This window comes from Macaca thibetana, chromosome 14 (genome assembly GCF_024542745.1).
Source record: "Macaca thibetana thibetana isolate TM-01 chromosome 14, ASM2454274v1, whole genome shotgun sequence".
Classification (NCBI taxonomy): Eukaryota; Metazoa; Chordata; class Mammalia; order Primates; family Cercopithecidae; genus Macaca; species Macaca thibetana.
In genome coordinates, this window is record NC_065591.1 from 22,880,545 (window position 1) to 22,896,552 (window position 16,008).

The 16,008-nt window shown below is 37.9% G+C and overlaps 1 long non-coding RNA gene across 1 annotated transcript in view; it reads right to left on the bottom strand.

Annotated features, from left to right (window-relative positions):
* Positions 1 to 2,210: 2,210 nt before the first annotated feature.
* LOC126936597 (uncharacterized) overlaps positions 2,211 to 16,008 on the bottom strand; it is a 47,349-nt gene continuing 33,551 nt past the window's right edge. Inside the window, exons 6-7 of the long non-coding RNA XR_007719452.1 lie at positions 4,336 to 4,449; positions 2,211 to 2,332 (exon numbers count right to left, since the gene is read on the bottom strand). This is a non-coding gene — a long non-coding RNA (uncharacterized LOC126936597). The remainder of the gene's footprint in view (positions 2,333 to 4,335; positions 4,450 to 16,008) is intronic.

Genomic DNA, 16,008 nt, shown 5'->3' on the forward strand with positions numbered 1-16,008 from the left:
TTTTATGGGAGGCAGTAAAATCTTTTAGGATTCCAGTGGGAAAATGTGGATGTAAAAGTAAAATAAATTACTACAGTTTAATCACTTGGTAAATAACTAAAATACTGTTGCTGGATTTATGGTGTCAGAGAGCAGCCTCCTATGAAATATAGAACATATTAGTGATTCAGGTGTGATGGATTTTAAAGAAATTGTGTAAGAACCATTACTGTCTGTATAGCTTGCCCTTAGCATTTCTCTTCATGAGTCTACCCTGCATGTGGGCCTATTTCTAAATGTCCTGTGTTTGTCAAACAATACATTTTTATTTAAAGGAAGTCCAGTGGATTCTGAAGTATCCGTTTAAGACCCTTATTCACCTGTGCTACTCACACTCCTGATCGTTTTTATTGAAACCTTTCATGATTCTACTTTACTTTACTCCTTTGCATCCAGGCCCAGTGCTTTGGCTGCAATCCCATGGCTGTATTGACTCCCGTGTGTTTTGTGGTGATGGCTATAGTTATAATTTTGTGCAAGTTGAGAAAAATAATTGATCTCCAGATATCTAACATTTTCTAGCTCCCACTTGCTTTATCATGATAAAGCATTGATCTGGAGAAGTAGAAAAACTGGGCTAGTAATAGAGCCTCTCATCAAAACCATACGCACCATGGGAAAGTTAGATATTGACTCCAACAAAAAGTAAGGCAACACAAGCCTGGGCAACATAGTGAGACCCTGTCTCTTAAAAAAAAAAAGTAGCAGAGCATGATGACACACACCTGTGGTCCCAGCTCCTCCAGAGGCTGAGGTTGAAGGAACGCTTGAGCCCAGGAGACTGAGGCCGCAGTGAGCCATGCACTACAGCGTGAGTGACAGAGAGAGACCCTGTCTAAAAAAAAAAAAAAGCCAACACAACACATTTCCATTATCCCTCTCATCAAAATACTCTTCTTCTACTCTTCGAAGTTCTTTCATTACTCAACAATTCTGACATTTTAAAAACTTTTTCTTAACATTTTTAAGATATTTTTTGCTTCCTTTGTCCCATTTTTCATAATTGACTAGAAAATAGGGAAATATTTTAAGTCTTACTAAATTGTAAGTCATCAATAAAATGTTTTAATCATATTAATTATATATATTCGGATATTTATATTAAAATAACAAATACAAGAAAGTACAAAATGATAAGAGCATGATGTACGGAGAAGTTAATATTGAATTACAACATAGACTCTTTCTCATACTACATTTAAAATCATTTTCTTGTTTTCAGTAAACTTTACGTTTTTTCTCATGTGTGATATTTCCTTTGCCAAATTACCTTCCGTCAGATCAAACCACATAAGACTGCCAATATCTAAGTGCATCAGTCAGGGTTCAACCCAGAGAAAGAGAACCAACAGGAGATATACATTTAAAGATTTATTGCAAGGAATTGGCTTATGTGATTGTAGGGGCTGGCTACGCAAGTCTGAAATCATAGGGCAGGCAGCCAGAAAGGGTAGGCTGGAACTTGCAGCACAGGCTGAAGCTGCTGTCCATAGTTAGGATTGCTTCATCAGGGAATCTTCAGCTCTGTTCATAAGGCCTTTCAATTGATTAAATGAGGACTATCCAGAATAATATCCCTCACTTAAAGTCAACTGATTATGGACTTGAGTCACACTTACCAAATATCTTTGTAGGACACCTACATTAGTGTTAGATGGAATAAATGGGGGTTGTAACCTGTCAAGTTCACTCATCCAAGGACCATCATATGAACCTTTCCGGACTACTAGAAAAAGCAACTAGATGTGATTTGACTGAATTGTTAAACATGGCTTCCAAGATGCTTCCTGTATCTATATAACTCTCCTATTTTAGGACTTAAAAAATGCCTTGAAATTACCTTGGACCCATCAATGGGAAGACATTTGATAGCTTCTTAGATTTTTCCATGGCCCTGAATCATATTAGAATGTTTATTATTATTCCACATGAAAGCCCTTCAGTTTTTTGAAAGGCTGCTTTTAATTAGTCTTCTCTTCTAGACATGACCAGCTTCATTAATTGGGCCTCAAGGGAAACCTGTACAGTGGTGACTAAGAACATGGCTTTTGAAGACAAATGAGAATTCAAAACCACTATCTGTTCTCTGTAACATAAGTTACCTTGGACAAGCCACTTAACCTTGTCTAATTTTATATTTCTCACCTATACAGCAGAAATGTTAATACATACCTTATAAAGTTGTCGCAAAGATGAGGTGGTGTCTTAGTCCAGATTTACCCTAGAAACAGAGCCTGCGACAAGGGTATTTGTGCACGTAGATTATTTTCAGAAGTGACCACAAGAAATTGGACTGTGAAGAGTAAAACAAGGAAAGAGGAAATGCTAGTCCAAGGTAAATTCTTATTCCCATATCTACTAAGGGCAGCTGGGAATTGATCCTATTGGAGATCCTGCTAAGTGTCCCCAGGATTTTCTGCTTCAAGGAAGAGGGTAATGTTTATCCTCTAACTCCCACCTCTCACTGGACATAGGCTATTAACTCCTTCCCATTTCTTAGTTGCCTCAGGCATCTCACATCGAAGTATTAATGGAGATTTGTGTTGCATGATGAGCCTGAGATGAGGTGCTATCAATAGGTTGTACCTGCATGCAGCTGTTTGCTATGATAAGAGCTGGAGTAAAAATACGAGAATAGGATACAAGGGAGGGCTAACCTGGTGCTTGAATCAGATGAAGTGACATGTGCAAAGTGTTCAGACTGGTAACCAGTATATAATACACACTAAATAAATGCTAGGATTTGAAAATACAGTAATGAGGTTGATGGCAACAATAATGATAATAGTGACAAGTATAATAGTAAATGCCATGGTTTTTAGATCATCCTGTTTTTTTTGTTTCTAAAGATATGCTCAAGGTTATAAATCTCTTTAAAATGCATTTCTTAAAACAGAATTAACTTACTACAGGTTAGTATGATCAGTTCAAGATAAAACAGGATTAGCATTTTACTTCTTGTGACCATATGAATTCCTATTATTTCATCTATAATTACTATTTTGGCAATAATGATACACTATATTTGTTACTTATTTTGAAGTTAAAATAATCCTTAATCTTTTTTCCAAAACAAATATATTTTAAATATATTCCATAAGTGTCTTAGTTTTTGAACCTCTATTCAGGATTTTATGCTTATTTTAATATATATGGAAAATATTATATAGTAAAACAATGATTGGCTTTGAATTTTGCCTTTGCCATTCACTAGCTATCCAATACTGGTAAAATAACTGAACTTTTCTAAGCCTTTGTTTCTTGATCTGTAAAAGGAGAATAACATTGCCTGATTTCTTAGATTATTAATATATGAAATAATATATCATGTGTATACAGATGCAGAAATAAATATACACTAATTTTTATTTTGCTTTCTTTGCCCTTTATAGTTCTGGCATACTATTTCAATTTCACCAAGAACATTTTAAATTTTGATTTGTTATATAACTTATTAAGTTATTCATTCCAGGTTATTATTCACAATTTTGTAAGCAAACTCTTTATGTTTTAATTGATTTTCAAAACAGTTCTAAATCCAGTGTTCCTTTGTATCAAGGATAATCTTCACTTAATTTAATATACATGAACTTTTCTGGGATGCCTCTATTCAGCCAGCTTTGGTTTCATGTTACTCTAAATTCTCTCATCTTTTCTACTTAATTCACAATAAAATCATAGAATGGTATGTGTTAAATACCTTACAGAAAGTCCAGTGCATTTTTACTCTAGAGTTTGTATGCCCCTAAGCCTTGGAACATAAAAATAAAGAAAGCAATAATTTTGATTATTTTCTCATCTTGAACCAACCAAATCTCAAACTATATTTACGCACACAAAACGGCCCAGTTTTTTTTTTCTTTTTAAATAAACAATATCCTGACTTGGCAGCACTCACAAAAATAAATTACAAAGCAAAATTTTGACCCAAATTCTGAGAGTTAGACTTCTCACAACAGGTAATTTTTTGAAGGAAGATGGAGGATATGGTTTTATTCATTACTGTTTGTACAGTCCTCAGAAACTCTGAAGATCTAGCTGCACTTCTTGAATTAACAAGTCAAGGTACCAGCTTCGCTAAGGAAAGCTTGGTGAAAGTGTCAGTATGGGCAATGAAAAATTGCAGCTTAAAACTTCACAGTCTTAAAACAGATGTTAGAAAATGTCAACCCCGTAAACAATTGATTGCCAGCATCAAGTGTTGCCTGACGTACTTGCGTCAGTACGTTTCCAGCATCATTAAGGTTATGAAATTTGCAGAGAGTAAATCTGTATTATTTACAGCAAAGGACACACCTGTATTATTCTTGTTTTTATTTTCCTGCCAAGTGTTGAGATAAATCAAGCCCCTTATACTCTGAGTCAATAGAAGCTTTATGGGCTTTCAATCATCAATGCTCGCTGCAGCGGCTGGAAAAATAAAGATGGTATCTGTGGTTAGAAAAAGAAGAGTCTCTTTTTTTTTTTTTTCGCTTTTTATCCTGTGTAGTTTGAGGGCGTTTAAAATCACCGTGTCATAATGAAACCAGTGTGGACCTAGCTAGAGATTGCTGAGCCATGGCATTGAGGTGGAAGTTAAGGCACTGAAGTGAACTGAGGAGGTTTATTGGATCCTCATCATTTGCAGATGCCAATAGCTACATCAGAACCAGGATCCCAACAGCTATAGGATGGAGCACCTTCAGGAGTTACCTGAAAGGGCAATAGACAAGTGTAATGATTTGGCCATCCTCAGATCCAGGGTGATGTAGCACTATTTGCCATTCCACTGTCTCTGTGATAGTCTGTAGTGAGCCTTACTTTCCCTTAGATATGGATAGTTTCTCTCCAGGAATAAATAGAGAAAGGGTCAAATAGAAATTATCTTTCTTTAAGGGATAGACAAAACAAATAAACAAACAAAACATGGATCAATGAGTCCCAATAATAGTAATAATGCTTAATGATATTCAAGGTTGAATTTATTGATTTTTGAATTCAGTATGTGTCTGTGCCGTATGAGAAGGGTGCAACTCTTATCTTCTTTCTCCACATAGGGAAGCAAAGGCTGATGGAGGTTAAGTACTATTGCCCCAGGTGATAAGCTATTGGGTGGTGCATTGAGGATTTGGATTCAGATCTAACTGTAGTCCTATTGTCTATATTCTGTTGCATAAAGCTAAGTGAAAGCGACTTTTCCAAACCACACCATCAACCATGAGAACTATTTTAGTCTCCTCAGTACATTTTATTCTGTCTTGTACTTTCTGCCTTCTTTGCTTGCCTCCTGCCTTGTCAAAATGCCTAACTCCCGTTGACTCTCAATGGCTCTCTGTTAAACGCTGCCTCTTCATAGAATACTTCCCTATGTCCACAGTTTAGGTCATGCTACTTTTCTGTGGGCATCTACAGAATCCCAGACTTATCTCCAGTATAACCGTGATTACTTGTTGTTCTTCATGAGATTCTGAGTCTCTCAAAGGCAAAGGAATTTATGTTTCACGTTAAATCTCCAGGGCTTAGCAGAATTCCTGGAACACAGTGTATACTTCGAAAGTGGTAGTCAAATGACATGAATTAGCAATATCATGACCAAATCCTTCATTTAATATGGGCTTCCTTCTCTATCTTGAGAACTTTGTGTGTGTGTGTGTGTATATATATATATATTTGTTTTCATATGTTATATGTGTGTATGTGTATATTTGACCTCAGCATTTTATTTTCTATTTTGTTCTTTTAGTGACTTTTGCTAATTTCATAAAAGGGAGTCAGATTAACATAGAAATGAAATCTGGACAAAATTAGTTGTTTAATGATACTAGACCACACACACACACACACACACACACACACAAAAAAAAAAAAAAAAAAAAAAAACCAAAGAAACCTCCTTTTCTTTCCATTTTAACTCTTAGCAAAGGCCTTGATGCTATCATCTTGGCTGCTATACTTTCTTCTTACCCCTTATTTTTCTCCTTTCTTGTGGCTGCCATTGCTAGTTCAGTATGAAGACACATCCCTGATTAATAGATGTGTCAAATCAGTCATCATCAGACTGTAGAATCTTGGTTACCATTTATTAATCAATTAATTACTTCAATCAAAGGTGCCGATATTGGCACCCTTGCTACTATGCCTGGTGAGCCAGGGCTCCATGAAATCTTGAGACATTTGCTAAGATCATTAGCTAGAAACCCTGAGTGGATTGATGGTGTGCCGGGAAACATCAGTTGGAAATAGCTATTATATCTTGTTACCCCTTAATATACTGCTTTGATTATATTTTTATTGACATTAAACTCATTGGGAACTTTTCTTGGAGTAGAAGTTGATCTCTGTGAAATTTCATGATCAATGTGAGAAAAATATTATATATATATAGAGTTTATAAATACACATATGTGTGATTAAACAAATATATAAAATAGGTGAAAAAAGCTAACTTAAAACTTGCATTGATTTAATGATATTTATGAACTGCATAATACTTTTTCCCCTATTGACAAAAGCACTTTTATGCAATCTGGTGGTTTTTTTACAGCATTCAAGGAGTGTTCAGCTTTTAGATGTGTAATTATCATACCTAAAAGCAAGGTACAACATCTGGAAAGAGGAAAGGAGCAACAACGAACAGAAGTAGAAGCTCATTTATTTCCAAGCTGGAAGGTGGTAAAAGGAAAATACAATATTCACACCTGGGTGTGCAAATCAATATCTATTACATTCCATTCAGAATGCTGGCAGCCCCTATTATAAGAATTGTATGAATGTATAAGATAACTCTGCCACAGCCTTTCGGTGTTATCGTGACAGCTGTATGATGGAGCACCTTGCAGCTAGAGCAAGGAAAACTTGGGCGCAATAAGGCACGTTTAACAGGATTTTACTATATATGTTTCGAGCCGAGTAATGAAATACAATTTCATATCATCCAATCACCATTTCTGCTGCTGAAAGAATAACTTCTGCCTTGGGAAATACGTTGCAAGAAACCACTGCACTCCTTGTGTTTAGGGACCGATGATTGAATTAGGCTTGTAATACAGGTAACTATAACTTAGAGGTAACCAGATAAGAGTATAAGTAATGATATTCATTTGAGGTATACATTGCTAAAGGTTGGGGACCTCTACCAGGAAAAGCAACTGCCAAGTTGCTTGTCTGGTTTTATTAAAAAATAGTTGTCAAACCCTGAAGGACATCTTTCCTTCCTTTTGTCAAGGCTGGATTCTTTCATAATCAGTGTTCTACTTGTGTCTCCAGAGATAGCTGTTGTTTAATTATGTATTGCCTAAATATTATCTTGACAGCATAAATAATATATAGGCAATTGGTCTGGGATATCTGTACAGTCTGGAAAGGTAATATTGATCAGAGCTTCCTAGACATAACTGCTTCTGCATCACCCAGAGCTGGGGAACACAGCACAAGTTTTATTACTTGATGAATTCCAAGGAAAGGATTGACTTCTTTCTTCTGCTTGCTTGCCATACTCCAGACTAAATGTACGTCTATATATATACACACACACATGCACAGACACACAAACATGCACACACACACATATATTTCTTGATTGTAAACAAAGTATATGTTTATTGAGGAAACTTGGAAAATACAGGAAGTCATATAAAAAATTAAAATTACTCATATTCTCATTACCCAAATACAAACATTTTGTAACTATCATTCAATATTTATTCATTTATCAAGTATTTACTGAGCATCTACTGTACACAGGCAGTTTTCCATGTGCTGGAAATATATTAGTAGCCCAAATAGGCAAAAATGTCTATTCAGTGGGAGTGAGTCAATAAACAAATAATTGAGTAAACGTTGCAGTTGTTGGATACCCTCCACTTGGATATTACAGACACTGCTCTGTGTCCTAGCAATAGAAATTCTAAGGACGAGCTCCTTTGTCCTCTGACTTCTGATTGGGTTCAGAAAGTGGCAGGTACTGGCAGGAGATGAGAAGGTGGAAGGAGAGAGGCCAGGGTATTTATTCCTGGTGGGCTGTGGACTCACATGGCTTTGTTTCTTTGTACAGGCCACAGTTCCTGTCTCTACAGTTACAACTTTCTTGTTCTAACAACTGCTCTTTTCTCTTGCCCCTTCATTCCCAGAAAACATTGGCTCTCCCATCATTGCTCATCCTGGAATGCTTTACAGTTTCTTGCTGGCTTCCCTTCCCTCTGTTCACACCCTTGTACAGGGTCCCTCCATTAAATACATCTCAATTACTATGGCTCTGTGTGCCACCCATTTCTGTCTAGGACCTTACCGGATGCATTTAGTAAGGTACAAAGCTGCAAATGCTAACTTAACATCGTGAATCGTAGCTCCCATATTTCCCATGTGTCGAGGGAGGGACCCAGTGAGAAGTAATTGAATCGTGGGGGTGGGTCTTTCCTGTGCTGTTCTCATGATAGTGAGTAAGTCTCATGAGATCAGATGGTTTTATAAGGAGGAGTTCCCCTACACAAGCTCTCTTGCCTGTCACCATGTAAGATGTGTCTTTGCTCCTCCTTCACCTTCTGCCATGATTGTGAGGCCTCCCCAACATTGTGGAACTGTGTGTCCATTAAACCTTTTTCCTTTATATATTGCCCAGTCTCAGGTATGTCTTTATTAGCAGTGTGAGAACAGACTAATACAGCTAAGGAGAAAAGTAAACAAGGAAAGGAGATGGAAGGTTTTGAAGGCCTTGGTATTTTAGGTAGAGTGCTCAGAGAAGGCTTCATAGAAAAAGTGAATTTTTGTTGGGATCTGAAGAAAGCAAGAGAGTACACTCTACACACACTCACACAGGCTGACACAGAAACTGACAGAGAAAGAGAAAGGGAGAGAGAGAGAGAGAGAGAGAGATCATTCATTCTAGGCATGACACATTAATATATTACAAGAATAGAATCTGATTTTGGCACACCATGTTCTATAACTTAACAGTGCGGGAGCATTTCCCCAAGCCATCAAATATGCTTTTATTTTTCAATTGTAATGGCTGTAGGGAGCTTCGTTTTAAGATGATAACATACTTTATTTAATTGATCCCCTGCTTTTAGACAATTACATTGACTTTACAACTCCATTATTATAAATGAACCCTGTTGACAGTTCTTACTTTCTGAAAGCATTTTACCAAGTTTCAGGGGCCTACTGGGTCATCTTTCAGGAGTCACTGTTTTGCTCTTACAGAAAATGGCAAAATGGGCTTGGTTCTGGGGACTGTTAGTGTCAGTCTTTGGGATAGATTCATCACTGGCGTGTAAAAGGGTAATTTCAGAAATGAAAGTGGGCTATATAATTACCATATTGAATAACAAGAAGCAACATCTGGAATAAGGGAAAATGTAATAAAGGGAGTAATACCTTTTTTTTTTTTTCATAAGCTATATGCTTGTGCAGTGAAATGGAAGTACAGTATTCATTGCTGCAGCCTCCTTTCACCTGATGGGTCTTTGCCTCACCCGCAAGGTTCCTGTTCCTCAAGCTGATCAGGAAATGAAGAGTCCCTGGAAGTGCTAACTATGCTGTTTTTCTGCCTAAGCTCCTCCCTTTGGAGGAAGGTACATGAAGCTTGTGTTGGCATGCAGGCAGACTCATGTGATTGAGTTTGAGGACAGAAAGGTCTTCCTGCTGGCTGTGTTTGGAGTCTGAGTGAAAGATGAGAGTGGCGTATCGATTTGCTTTACCTTGTTAGCCCTCCATGGGTTATCCTGTTCTCAGCCAATCTCAGATGACATATGTCACCCACAGAATCAGATTCTCATAGAAACATACTTTTGTCAGGACCCTGAATCTCCTGCCTCTAATTTTTTCCTGAGACAGATTTTATTCTGCACTGATTTATTTCTGTCCAGTAAGAAACTAAATGATATTTATAAAAAGTAATGCTTTGTACATATTTAATAAATATTTATTATAATTACATCTGAAGATACTTTATATCATTTATAGCTATTATTGACATCATTCTTCTTCCTTTCTCTTTCTTGCTCTTTCTCTATTTTAGTCAAGATCCCTCTCCTTAGTGATATTATGCAGAAAGAGGCCTCAAAAAGTTATTTAAAAGTCAACTCAAAGTGAAGAGAGAAACTCTTCTCTTTTAAAAAGTTCTGTTTCCTCTTGTTTTTTTTTTATATCTCAATCACACCTCCTGAGACTCCAAATGCCAGCATAAATATAAACAGAAGTCACTAAGTTTCTCAGGCACTGAAACAAAGTGAATCAACAATGGCAACTGCACTGCTCAGACTTGAAGGGGCCTTCATTGTTAAGCAAGTTTGGCTCAGAGGTTTTTATCTCTGAGGATATTTGCTATCTTTTTCCAACTGTGGAGTGAGTTATAATAACAGCTCAGGGGTATGAAACACACGAAGAGTTCATGTAATCAAAGAAATCCCCTATTCTCATGAGTGATGTGTTTGCAAATATTATTGCCTATTCACACGTGAAGAAACGGGGGCTTACAGAAACGCAAAACTATGCAGCTCTTGTGTCAGAACTAAACAGTAAATCTGAACATACAGAGCATTAACCATGACTGCCATGTGTGTGCATGGCCCGTGTTGCCTTGGGATAACTCTAAGAGAATTGCAGGGCTAACCCCATCTTAAAAGTTGCACAGTAAATCCAATAAGGTGTGTGCTGGGATGCCCTAGTAGAATGATTTCAGAAAGTTTCCAATGCAGGATTTCTAGGTCTGCTTTCTATACACTAGAAAACTGAAAACATAGAAGAGGACCTATCGGAACATAAAGTTTAGTGACTCTAGTTGTAACATTGGATTTCTATTTTTCTCGTGTTAATTTAGAGTGGTTCTTCAGAGACTAAAATAATGGACACATTCTGTTGTGACACTAAATTATTGAAATATTTGGTTTCTTGAATATTCCAAGTATGTCTCCACATGATTTCTATCATTCTGGGCCATTCTTCCTGTCCTACTGCCCTTCCATGGAACCCCTTCCATATTTATGCTCACACATTTTGTTGGTTTCATTCCTGGTTATCCTTCTGTCCTCAGTTCAGGTCACCACACTTGAGTGGAATGGATATTTCTACTCAGTATTCCCATCACTTTGCAAGTTTTACCCATTGTAACTCTTAACCCTTAGTGCTGTAATTGTCTGTTTACTTGTCTACGTTTCCCACTAAATTGGAAATTATATAAAGTTAGGGATATTGTCTGTCCCATGGACTACTGTATCCGTAGCATCTAACACAGGACTGGTACATGACAGGTGCTTCATAAATCCTTCCAAAATGAATGGATGGATGGAAGAATGAATGAGGCTGGGTGCAGTAGCTCACGCCTGTAATTCCATCACTTTAGGAGACCGAGGCAGGTGGATCACCTGTGGTTGGGAGTTCGAGACCAGCCTGACCAACATGGAGAAACCCCATCTCTACTAAAAATACAAAAAAATTAGCCGGGCATGGTGGCGTATGCCTGTAATTCCAGCTATTCGGGAGGCTGAGGTAGGAGAATCGCTTGAACCTGGGATGCAGAAGTTGCAGTGAGCCAAGATCGCACCCTTGCACTCCAGCCTGGGCAACAAGAGTGAAACTCTGTCTCAAAAAATAAAAAATGAAAAAGAAAGAAAGCATGAGTGAATGAAGAGAATAAATGAATAAATTCCTCTAGCAATTAAAGAGTTCTTGTTAAACCCTTTGCACTCAGATCTACCACTCAGCTCACATCACTAACTGCTTGAGATATTTGATACATTTGAAGAGTGATCATTTAAAAAGCTTCATATCCCTGCTCATACTACCAATATCCATGCTTTAGTAAACTGATTTTAGGGTGTCCCTTATGGGCTTTCATGATATCCACAGTACTGTCACCACGCAGAATGGAATGGCCCAACATAAAAATTGGGTTCAGATGTTGAGACTGATGACAACACACACACCAAGAAAGTATGCAAAGCTTTATGACTCACATAATGAGGCTCTCTGAGAAAAGTGGAGTGGCTCCCCAAGAAGGTCTAAAGTGGCTTGAAAATAGGAAAAAGAGATTATCTTGAAGTTTTTGTGCTGTTTAGGGAGTGCATCTGGGGTGAGGATTCCTGTGCATGACCAGGAGTATGTATGGTTTGAAACCCCTGCTCGTGTCAAATGGGTGGGCTCCCAGGCTTTCTTATCATCTTGACCCTACGTGGGGCACAAAGGGAAGGGGGAGAGGTTGCTTAAAAACTGCCACAAGTCAGACATTTTAATACACATATCCTTGTATAATTCCACCTTCTTGAGTACAAATAGGATTTGTGAATTAATTCTAACTAATATAAAAACCAGGATAATGGATGGTCTCCATTAAAACTACTCCTGTGATTATGTTACATTTAATAAGACTCAGTCTTTGCACATTGCAGCTAGAAGTTAAGTGGCCAGATTGGAGAAGCCCACATGGCAAAGAACTGTTTTTGGCCTCTAGGAACTTCAAGTGGTCTCCAAAACCTGATGGCTATCTCCAGCCAACAGACAAGAAGAATCCATGTCCTTGAATCCCTCAGCTACAAGGAGATTAATTTTTCCAACAACCTGAATGATCTTAAATGTGGATTCTTCCCCAGTCAAGTCTGCAGATGAGAACACAGCCCAACCAGGTCTTGACTGGCCTTGGGATACTGAGCACTGAGACTCAGTGAAGACATGCCCAGATTTATGAATCACAAAAATGGTGAGATAATAAATATGTGTGTTTTGTAAGCTTCTACATTTGTGGTAACTTGTTAGGCAGCAATAGAAAACTAATACACATTCTGACTGGATAATCTGTCTGCCACACAGTTCCTCCATAATTGCCTTTACAACTGATGTCAAACTGTCACTATAAGTCCTTTCTAGATGGTTACTTTTCAGAATCACTCAGTGTCTTCACTATTATGCCAGTCTGATATGTGTGGTGAATTTTCAGACTTTTCCAAATCTTGGATAACCCTGAATCATCCAACAAGGAAAATGGCACCTTAACAATGGCTTCTAATTTTTGAGAAATTTTATTTCCCAGTACTTCCCAGAATAACTTTCATAAATTATACCATTCAATCCTCACATTAAACTATAAAATGAGTAACATCATTATCCCCATTGCACAAATAAGGAAATGGGGACTCAGAGACTTTGAGGAGCTTGTGAGAAATAACCCAGCTATTCAGATCTGGAGTTCATGACTAGATCTATGCTTACTACAAAGATTACTTCTCTCCTGTGGGAGGGTTTTGGCAATTTATATCTCCTGCTGATGGCAGTGCAACTTTACAACACTTTTACAATATAGCTTTTATTTTTACCTTTTTTTCTCTAGGACCAGTTATTCTATAATAACTCTAGGCTTTTCATATTCAAGAGAGTTTAATGCCATGAATAAAGCACCAAAATTCAAGGGCTTGGACTTTGGTTTCCTTAAACCAGGGTCAAATTTGTTTTCATCATGATACGCTGGGACTTCTGAATTATCAACTTGGAAAAAAAAAAGATGCTTTGTTTCTGCTTTACAGTTTTCTTTGAGAATAGATCCTATTCTCATGGCTTTAGGTTATAGTATGTCCTGCTCAAAGAAAAATGTAAAGCAGAAGCAAACATAATTTTTATAAGAATTATTTTAAAAAATCAGCCGACTGGGTGCAGTGGCTCATGCCTGTAATCCCAGCACTTTGGGAGGCTGATGCGGGTGGATCATGAGGTCAGGAGTTCGAGACCAGCCTTGCCAACATAGTGAAACCCCATCTCTACTAAAAATACAATAGTTGGCTGAGTGTGGTGGCACGTGCCTGTAGTCCCAGCTACTTGGGAGGCTGAGGTGGGAGAATCACTTGAACCCGGGAAGCAGAGGTTGCAGTGAGCTGAGATCAGGCCATTATACTCCAGCCTGGGTGACTGAGTGAGACTCCATCTCAAAAAACAAAAACAAAATGAAACAAGAAACAAAACATCTAAAACCAGAAAATTTGAGAGTAGATTGATTTTTTCCAGATGATACCTAATGTTAACTTATGCCTGGCCTGGAGGTCTGTAAGCCAGGCACGGAAAGACAAACCTTGCATGTTCTCAATTATTTGTGGGACCTAAACCTCAAAACAATTGAACTCATGGATATTTTTTAAGCAGTATTAATGCAGGAAGGGAATCTAGATCTCCTTTTGAGTCTCAGTGGAGCAGTACATCTCTCTGTTTACCTCATAGGTAATTAAGTAAGGCTTTAATTGTATTAGGTAAGGGGTGGATAATTTTTAAAAATAGGTTTAAATGATTTGGGGAACATGAATTTATTCTTGTGATAAAAGAACTGTCTTTTCCAGTTGCCATTTGCTGCACTGTTTCAGTTCTTTTCGTCTCTAATAAATCACAGAGGCTGGGATCTGGTCCCTTGGCTGAGAACTGTGTCTGAAATGGATGTTGGAGGTGGCCTAATAAAGTTTTCAGCTTAGGAGTTCCATTTTTGACCATTGATCTGGGTTGTATATCTTCTTCTGAATTGCTGTCCTTTTCTGGCGTTGGCCTGAAGTTTACCTTGGACTCAAGGAGAATATATGGGTTTTCCCCAATATTCCTGGAAATGAGACTCATGAAAGAAAGATGCCATTCCCATCCTAATAAAAGGTAATAATAAGAAAATAATTTCACTGCAACAGACACTGCCTGTCCCACCCAAATCCCCTAGAATCTTCTTCTATTTGTTCATATACGTCCCCTTCCCACTCTCCTCCTACTTCCCACCTGGTTCCTGTTACTCTGCCCTTAGGTTACTCCTGCTGCTTTGCCTGTGGGTGTATACACTAGAATAGAAAGTCCTATGATTTTTTGCAGCTCCTTTTTTCCTACCACATCTGCTATGTTTTTTATTGAATGACTGAATAATGCATAAGTATGAAAGCTCATTTCCCTTCCTCGACTTAAGAGGGTATTGGGAGGTTGGGAGGGATGGCAAACTGAGGTGCAATTTATACTTTAGTCTTCGCCTGAAGGATCAGGCTGAACCTGGAAATTTTCCTGTAAGTGCATCTTTGCTTGGCTCCTTCTTCTTCCCTGTCCCACTTTCCCACTCCCTTCTGGTTCTCTCCTGGGAGCACACACTTTTGTTTTCATGATTTGCTTCTGAAGACCTCCGCCTAAGATAGCCGCCAACCTTTTACTGAGCCTACACTGCTGGTCAGTCACATTAAATTGCTTAATTCTCATGAAAATTCTTTGTAGTAAATGTGACAAATTAATGTACGGAAGAAATAATTAATCAATTTTCCCAAATAGCTGGTAAATGTTGCAACCCAGATTTGAACACCGATTCATGTAACCCTAGAACTCATTCTCTGAACCATGTGACATATGCCTCTCAACAGTAAAAGGCTGACATTAAGAGTCAAGAGTTTCATCTTAAAATGGTAACAAAGGCACTGATTTATGAGTCAGAATTTTGGAATTCACACCACCCTTTTACTTGGCATGTGGCTTTAGACAGGTTGCTTAATTTTTCTAAGCATGAGCTCCTTCCTTTATAAAAAATGAGAAACTAATATCTGCCCTCCTTATTCTCCTATTTATAAATTATGATAGAATAATATGATGAAGGCTGGGATTGCTTTGCAATTGAAAAGTATAAGAGGAAAGAACTAAAACTGGATGTGGATTTAATGCTGGGTTTAACGACTAACTCATAGTGTGGTCTTGGGCAAACTAGTTCACCTCTGTGTGCAGTGTCTGCTTCTATAAAACAGAAATAATCATGCTATTTACATGTAGGTGCCAAGATGAGATGGAGTAGGCTGCTATAGCAAATTCTGTCATGGAAGTAGGCTATATCCCCTGTCTGGCACAGGATAGTTGCTTGGTAAATGTTAGATATGCCCATCTTCTTTACTTCCCTTCTTCAAGTAGATGCTTGGATTCAGAAATAACCTGGAATTGTTATTTTCTTCTTCAGCCACTTGCTCGTAGAGGATGTGTATGTGTGTGTGTGTGTGTGTGTATACACTCAAA